At 56.0% G+C, this 8,694-nt stretch overlaps 1 long non-coding RNA gene across 3 annotated transcripts in view; it reads left to right on the top strand.

The window, feature by feature from the left end:
- The window catches only part of LOC113617881 (uncharacterized), an 11,131-nt gene extending 2,484 nt beyond the window's left edge, over positions 1 to 8,647 (top strand). For 2 of the 3 annotated variants that reach the window (XR_003431803.1, XR_003431801.1), the window contains 4 exons: positions 321 to 5,935; positions 6,066 to 6,300; positions 6,667 to 6,743; positions 8,048 to 8,647. This is a non-coding gene — a long non-coding RNA (uncharacterized LOC113617881). The remainder of the gene's footprint in view (positions 1 to 320; positions 5,936 to 6,065; positions 6,301 to 6,666; positions 6,744 to 8,047) is intronic. The other variant, XR_003431802.1, reaches the window with a different exon arrangement.
- The last annotated feature ends 47 nt before the right edge of the window (positions 8,648 to 8,694 follow it).

Here is an 8,694-nt window from a genome sequence, read left to right as displayed (position 1 = left end):
CTGGTGGCTCAGTGGTTAAGAATCCGCCTGCCAATGCAGGGGGCATGGGTTCCCCCTGGTCCGGGAAGATTCCACATGCCCCGGAGCAACTAAGCCCGTGAGACACAACTACTGAAGCGCGCACGCCTAGAGCCCGTGCTCCGCAGCAAGAGAAGCCGCCGCAACAAAGTGCACGCTCTGCAACAAAGAGCAGCCCCCCTTGCCGCAGCTAGAGAAAGCCCGCGCGCAGCCATGAAGACCCACCGCAGCCAAAGCTAGATAAATAAAAATACATACATTTTTTAGATGAGTCTTCTTATACCCCTCTCCCTTTTCCCCAGGGAAGATCAGACTACCCATCGCAAAACGACTGAAGCCATGACAGGCGCGTCTCTGAACGGCAGATGGCGAGACGCTACCATTGGCTGGGGCAAGTGCACGAGACTGGTTCCCAGCAGAGCCTGTGCGGGGTTCGGGCTGGGGCGGGGCCCGTGCTCCCAGGTTGGCGACCCATTCTCCTGCCTGTCGGGAGGAGACCCTGCCAGGTGGAGGGGAGCCCCAGCTGCGCTGGCCGAGCGTCTGTAAATCCAGGTGTGGGGTAGAGTTTCGTAGCGCAGTTTTGTTGCTCAGTCCCTGAGCAGTCCCGCTTCGACTAGGTGATGGGGACGCTCTTGTTGGCCTGCCCATTGGTCAGTCACAAGGTGTAGAAGGGACAAGCACATCGGGCCCGGCCACTGCTGGCACCAGCCCAGCTCAAGGCCAGCCTGCTGCCAGCACACAGCAGTCACTGCATCTCTGAAGTACTCTTACCTATAAAATGGATTTGCCATCGAGGTTCTCTCTAATTGTTCGAGTAGGTCTGTGAGTGCCTGGAGCGACAGCGGTAGTTTCTCTAAACTCAGGATGAGTTCACTAACAACTACTTCAGTCCGTACTGCTCTCATTTCTCTTCTCGTGGGTCCTTAATCCTGTCCATTCAGAAGAGTAGGCAGGGTGGCCAGCTGTTCTGGTTTGTCCCCGCAAGGGCACAGCTGCCAGGAGGTCAGTGGGCGATGGGCGCGGGTGAGCAGTACCGGGACGCAGACCCGTCGTCTGTCCAACGGGCCCAGGAAGGTTCCCAGCAGCAGCTCCAGGTCCCTGTCTGCGCTCGGCATTCCCCCTTCCCCCACGTTTGTATCAATGACTTGGCCAAAGAAGGCGTGCTTAGCAGCTTTGCTGACAGCCTGACCTCAGCAGGAGTAAGGGCACTTCTAACTCTAGGACCTGCGATTTTATGACCGATGATGAGCTTTGTGTCCTTCAGAGGACCTGGCACTGTGTCCGGATCAGTCACCGGGTAGGTTCCCGTCTGGACAAAGGAGGTGCTTGTTAATTGTTTGAGAGCAGAACCTCTCTCTCTGGTTACTTCCCCCTGAAGTGCAAATAGGGGGTCTCTGAAGGCCTTCTTCTTCCTCAAGCCACGATTTCCCGTGAATATCATTCTGAAGGTCTGAATTAGTATCTACTTTATAATTCTTAAACGCTGATGGGTAATCCAGGACATTTTTATGTCTCTGGGGAAATTATCCTTAATGAGAGTAGAACAAAGCTTGCAAAAAAGTACAAGGTGAAACCAAAGCACTGAAGGCCAGCGCAGCTCCAGGAGTCCAGCACTTGTACCAGGGTGCCCGGCACCTACACACCTTAAAATTGAGGGCTAAGATTATTTCTATTACTGTCATTACTTAATTTTGCCCAGGCTTGGCCAAAGCTCTGATTTCCTACAAATAGCCAACTCTGAACAGATGTGCCCAAGGGCAGAATTACCAGACGAGATGCAAAAACAATGCATTACAAACACAGATTTCCCAGTAAGTATTTATCCAGGGCTTACTGTGTGCAGAGAAGCAAGTTCACATGTCCACGGCATAAAGCACACTTACTTAACTCATCGAAAATACAACGTAATTATTTGAGATTTATTTTATCCTTGCCCTCAGACTTCTGACTGGTGGAGGAAGTACTTTTCAATCTGGTCCCAAGCTAGCCGGCCAGACCCACAGAGTGGTCGTTAGCATCCTTATGCGTTTTGACTTAAATGGACAATGAGATTTTTTAAACCTCTCTTGTTTTCTAAATCAGATTTAATAGGGCAGCCAGCGTCTGCTTTACTACTTTAGCTACTCTGGGGCTAACTGATAAATCAGCGGCAGAGGCCATGGCGTCCTGGCCTGGTGCCCGACAGCAGGGCCCGGGCCTGCCCTGGGCCTGCCCTGGGAAAGTGGCTCTGCCGTCCCCACCACGAACATCCCCCCAGAGCCGTGAAACAGAGAAGCCGAAAATACAAGATGGACTTTGGGGCTGGGCTTGCTGTTTCGTGCCACGTGCCCTTGGTCTGTCCACGCAGCGCAGTACAGGGCAGCTGGAGTGAGGCCCACACTCCCTGGACTCGTGAGTGGCCTGGCTGTGCCACTGGGGACCGGGGCAGGGGTGGGTGCTTTGTGGAGTGTCACTGTCCAGTCGCCTCTCCTCTGGGCCTTGTCCTCCCTGCACGGAGGCTTGGCCATTCGGGCCTGGAAGAAGCCGGGTTTCAGGCCGGTGCAGACCTGCACTTTCTCCCCGACACCAGTGGGGTCCAGCCGCCTCCCCCTTGAGCTCCTGGCCCGGCTCCTGTGAAGCGAGTGGCAGCGGAAACAACCTGCATGAGAGTCAGTAGTGATCTGGCCACTTCCCCCTGCAAGGTCAGCCCGGCCTGGAGGGGCCTGGGCCACTGACTTGTACCCTGACAGCAGAGGCCAAGTGGGCCTGTCGAGATCCCAGAGGGGACTCATGGGGTCTCTGCTCCCTGCCCACCCTCCGGCCACCCAGATCTCCAGGCCTGGGGGGCCCTCGGGGGAGCGACTCTTCCGGCGGCCCAATGGGGCCACCAGCAGGGAGACCCCGAGCGCGTCCCGGGTTGGGAAACCGTGCGACCGAGGGCTCCCTACCTGCACGGTGGGATAATAAAGCACTTTGTTACCTGTGAGTGAGAGGCCTGATAAAAGGAAAATATTATCACCCCCGCTGTGATTAGGAGGCATCTGGGCACCGGAGACTCGGTAACATTTATGAGTAAACATCGTTTATTTCTGTTCTCTGATTATGAAGGTCACGGTGGTTTAACCCTGCTGGGACAGCCTCCGACACATTATCTGCTCAAACAGAACTGGGAAAGAAAACACCGGCAGTCATTAAAAGCGAATTACTTTGTTTTATGAAGATAGGAGAGAGAAGGCCTCAGCTATGGGGGCACTGGGGCGCGTCCATGGCCCCGAGGAGACCCCCAGCCCACCCTAGGAGGGGCCGCCGGCGGGAGGATCCCAGAGCCGCCGCCGGGGACTCAGGAGGGTCACAAGCACCCCTGGTTTTTTCAAGCAATTTTGAAAAGCTAGCAAGAGTGCAGTGTGTGACGATTCAGGTGTTTCCTTTACCTGTGAAAATCGGTAAAGGAAATAGGTCAAGGTAGCTGGAAGGATTTCTGAATTTCTGGTTTTAAATTTAGCAGAGAAATTTTTTTAAAATTTTTTTATTGGAGTAGATTTACAATACCGTGTAAGTTTTATGCGTACAGCACAGCGATTCAGTTATACATACACAGAGGTTCAGATTCTTTTCCCTTAGAGGTTGTTACATAATGCTGAGTATAGTTCCTCGTGCTGTACAGTAGAGAACTTACATTTTTTGGGGCATCGGTTTTACTTTTCAAAGTGAGCTGTTTGGCCTCTGACTCCTACGCTGCTCTGCTGGCTCCCTCGCCCTCAGGCTCCCGCTGGGGGGAGGGGTGTCCTAGTCAGCAGCATGTACTTGAGTCACATCTAGAGATGCTGGCGCCTGGGACGGGCAGCCTGGGGCGTCGGGGAGAGATGGCAAAGGTGGCATGCTGGGGCAGGTCCCTGGAGCGTGTGTGTCCCGCGGGCAGCCTTGGCCGCAGGGGAGCTGGGCCAGGAGGACGAGAGGAAGCAGAGTGTGACCCAGAGCCTTTGGTTCAAACGCCTGGGAGGAGAGCGGTACCTTTGCTGAAGTGGGAAAAACCAGCTTAATTTACTGGAGCCCTTTGATGTGCTCATCTCTATACTGGATACAGTGGGAAGTGCACAAAAGGACCAAAACATACTTAGAACAGGCAAATTCACAGAATTGGAAAGTAGAGGTTCCCCAGGGGAGGGGGAAGGGGGTTAGTGTTTAATGGGGACAGAGGTGATGCGACATTTGGGGAATAGATACAGGTGTTGGTACACAATACTGTATGCATTTGGTGCGACTGAATTGTACACTTACGAATGGTTAAAATGATAACTACTATGTGTTTTTTTGCCACACATACACACACACACACAAAGAACCAAACAAATACCCAGGGCAGAGTTAGCTGTCCTCCAGTCATGCCCCATCCTCCCTCGGAATAGAACCCCAATTTTTAGCGAGGCCTGTGGACAAATGGAAATAAAGACTCACTTTCCAACCTCCGGCAAAGCTTAGCATGGCCGTGTTACGACTTCTCACCCGGGAGTTCCCTGGTGGCCCAGTGGCTAGGACTCAACACTCTCACTGCCGGGGCCCAGGTTCAACCCCTGGTCGGGGAACTGAGATCCCACAAGCCACACAGCTCAGCCAGATTAACAAAAGCGAGAGAGAGAGACTTCTCGCCAGTGGGATGTGAGCAAAGGGGCCACACCTGAACCCCTGGGGAGGACACACGCGCACCTGCCCTTGGTCGTGTTGGTCGGGGTGTGGAGCCCAAGCCCCACCTTGAACCACAGAGGAAAAGCCACGAGATAAAGGGCCGTGGCCCACCAGACCAGCCGCTGGCAGCCTGGGTTTACAGGAGATGAAATGAATTTCTGTCCGTGAAAGCCACTGTTCCTTTGGCTCTCCTGGTGCGTGCGGCCGGCCGGGTCCTGACTGATACAATAGCCTACACGGCCCTTGCACTGAAGCAGCTAACAGGCCAGCGGGCGCAGCCCACGGCGGTGAGAATTAAGACCCCACGGTTACCAACAGGCGGCGGTCTGTGGACATCTCCAGGGCGCTGCTCACTCCTGGGTACCCTCCTGGGCATCTTGCCTCCAACCGGCTGCAGCCTGAGGCCCACGGCACGGGGAGCATGGCCCTGCCGTTCTCTGCTTTCTGCCCAGAGCCTGGTACTGTGTCGGGCACGGCAGCCTTACTCAGTAAGTATCACTTAGATCAGGCAGCTGTGGGTCCAGGTAGCAGGTAGTGGCGGGAGCTCGCGGAGCTCTTTGTGCGGCCGTGGTTTGGAAGGTTGAGCTGCGCGCGTAGTACGTACTGGATCAGCTGGCTTTTCCTGTGTAAGCAGCCCCCCAGACGCAGTGACCTGCGACAACAGCCGTCAGCTCATCTTTCTGTGGGCTGGCGATTCCGCTGGGACTCTGGGACTCTCTCGTGGCTGCGGTCAACCTGCGTGTCGCCCGCATCTACCCAGCTCGCCCGTGCCTCTCCAGCACAGCAGGCAGACAGGCCGTTTTCAAGGCTCCAGGCGCACCCCACTTGCAAACGCCTCATGGCTCAAAAGGAGGCTGGGCTCCAGGGCTCCAGGCTGGCCAGAGAGGCAGGTTCACGGGAAGCTGATGGCTCTCGCGCTCTCTCTCCTTCTCTGTGTCTGTCTCTGTCTCTCTCTCCGTTCTGCAGGAGTCCCCAAGAGAAGTGATCATGCCGGTGTGGACACAGGGTGGCCCTGGGTCCATGAGCCTCCAGCAGGCAAGTCCAGGAGGGCAGCGAGTGGAGAGTGGGGACACCACGGGCCCTGTGTGGGAGGGGCTGACGTGGCGGAACCTCCTCTGGGGCGGCCCTCGGCCCTTCCCTCCTGTGCTGTGTGCTTCTCAACAGTGGCCCTGCGAAACAGGGCTGCCATTCCCCGCTTGACAGAGGACCATGGGGCACAGAGAGGTCAAGTCACTTGCCCCACGCCCCCCAGTCCGTAAGTGCCAGGATCTCACCCACGCACTCTCACCCTGGCCCTTATTCCTGGGTTCCTGTGAGTCCCAAAGAGTCTTTACAAAGCCTTCCTCCCCACCCTCACACCCCTACCCACCACATCTCTTTCCCAGATTAGCCTGGAACTTCAACTTCGAGGACCCTCACTGGAGCGCGTGGACCCAGGGTGCCCCCTGTGCCTTGTGGGTGTGGAGACCAAGAGCTGCGAGGATGTTGGTTTGCTGAACTGTTCCCTGAGTCTGTATGTGGGGCCTGGCACACGCTCAGCTGCCCAAGCTTCCTCTCTCCCTGGGAGACCGGGACTGACCCGGTCCCCCTTCTACAGAAGGGGACACGGGCACACACTAGGTGAGGCGGGATGCAAGCCCACGCTCTGGGGTCCCTGCCCTTCTCCACAGCCCTCTGCTCTGGGCACAGAACATTGTGGGGGAGGTGACAGGCCTGGGAGAAGGGACGGGACTCAGGAAATGAGGGGGACGTGAGTCCGGTGGGAAGAACGGCCTGTGCAGGTGCGTGGAGACGGGATGCCCTGTGCGTGAAGGGAAGGCACCCAAGCCCCAGGCAGGTGCACAGGGCACCTGAAGTGCAGGAAGGCGGCGCGGCCCACTCCCAGCCCTCATGGCTCCGTGAGCTTCTGTGCCCCGGGGTCGGATTCTCTAACACTGGCAGTGAACCTTTTATGTGAAAGCTTCCGTTTTCTCTTTTATTTTCCAGAGTGGTCTTAAATGCCTGAATTATGAAAATTAAGAAATTACTGTACACCTAAAACTAATACAATTATGTATTATAAGGTACTGACATAATGCTTTGTCAGTTATATCTCAGTGGAAAGAAAGAAAGGAAGGAAGAAAAAAATCATACATGTAATCTATTTCTGTCCCCAAATTCCCACTTCCACCATGCACACGTGCATCTGTTTTCTGGAATATTTATTCTACCAACAGGTTTAGGAACACTGTGAATCAGGAAGTGAATATTTGATCACTTGGACTCTACAGTTTTTGTGTTTTTTAAAAAATACTTATTTATTTTTATTTTTGGCCTCATTGGGTCTTAGTTGCGACACGTGGGATCTTTTGTTGCGGTGCACGGGCATCTCTCTAGTTGTGGTGCATGGGCTCTCTAGTTGTGGCTCTCGGGCTTAGTTGGCCCGTGGCACGTAGGATCTTAATTCCCTGGCCGGGGATTGAACCTACGTCCCCTGCATTGGCAGACAGATTCTTAACCCCTGGACCACAAGGGAAGTCCCCTCTACAGTTCTTAGAGGTCTCTAATTCTTATCCTCCAACCCCTTTAAAGGCAGGCAGCTACAACCCGATTTCTCACATTCCCATCATGCACCAGAAGGTCAAAGTCCTGCATCCCAGGTGATGCTGAGAATGACAGGCCGTCCAGTGAGGACTGTGTTCAGGCTGTAGACCTCTTTCCTCCTTCACTCTTACTTTACCTGACACCTAACCTCATGGATTCATGCACGTTTTACACTAGGTAAGGCACATATATAGTGTCTGTTAGTCTTGTCTTTATCTTCCCACTACTATGTAACTCCAGGAGGATGGAGAATTTTGTCTGTTTTATTCACGCATGCACCCTGGTGCTCAGAACAGTGTCCAGCAGAGAGCAGCTATTCTAAAACAGCTGGCTGAATGAATGCATGGTGGATGGATTTTGAGTTGGCTATTATCTCTTTCATGGGTGAAAGGGCTGCAGTGTCACACAGGCGCCTGATCCAAGGGCACGTGGGTGGGAATCTGATGACACCCGCCCCCACGCACCTGGGAATAAATAATCACCAGGATGGATGGAGCAGGGTGCTGAAAGGTAATAAGCCTGGTTGCAGACCCACGGGGGGAAAGAAACAGACACAACTTACATTCCCTTTACAGATTTATCTATTTAAAAAATCAACGGCAAGCTTCACAGAGTTGGTGTCTCTGTTTTAAGAACCTTAGGTGTGCGCGTCTCCTTAGAAGGACCGGCCCCAGAGGGACACCTGGCCTGTCCCCCAGGACGGACAAGGGAAAGCGGGCCATTCTCTCCTCGCAAGCCCCTGAGCCAGGACGACTCTAACTCTTCCTGTTTATCCTTTTTCAAGATGCTGTTTCAGCACAGAAGAAAACATGCTTGGAAGCAAGGCTGTAAATGGAAAGGTGACCCCATACGAAAACCACCCGCATTGTAACAGAACCGGATCATCTCGGAGCACAAACCACCGCGAACCGAGCCGCCTTCACCTCCTGCCCCCGGGATCCCCGTGGGGCATTCCGGGCGCGCCTTCCCGAGGCCCGGGCCGAGAGGCAGGGACGCCCCCGGGCGGCAGCGGCGCTGCGACGGGGCCGCGGCGACCCCTCGGGCTGGCGGGCGGCCCTCCCCCGCGCCCCCGGCCTGACCCCGCGCCCCCGCCCCGCCCGCCGGCCGCGATAAGGCGGCGGCCCTTTGTTCCTCCCCCAGCTGGGTAAACCGCGTCGCCGCCCCTCGCCGCGGCCGCTGGCCCGGGGGCACCTTTGTCCCGCCCAGCGCCGCGGACAATGGCCCGGGGAGCCGCACATTGTCCGGCACCTTGTGTACACTCGGGGCGGCCAGGTGCGCGGCCGCGGAATGCAGGGTCGGCGCGGGGCCGGCGGGTGGGGGGAGCGCGGGAGACCCCTCCCCACGCCCCACTCCGCCCGCCTCCGGACCCCGCCTTCTCGCCAGGACCCCCCCCCCCCCCCCCCCCCCCCCCCCCCCCCCCCCCCCCCCCCC

The sequence above is a fragment of the Aethalodelphis obliquidens genome, unplaced genomic scaffold (assembly GCF_003676395.1).
Source record: "Aethalodelphis obliquidens isolate GAN/ISIS:26980383/991018 unplaced genomic scaffold, ASM367639v1 scaffold5, whole genome shotgun sequence".
NCBI lineage: Eukaryota > Metazoa > Chordata > Mammalia > Artiodactyla > Delphinidae > Aethalodelphis > Aethalodelphis obliquidens.
Note: the sequence above shows the minus strand (reverse complement) of the source record. Positions and strands in the feature narration are given on the sequence as shown.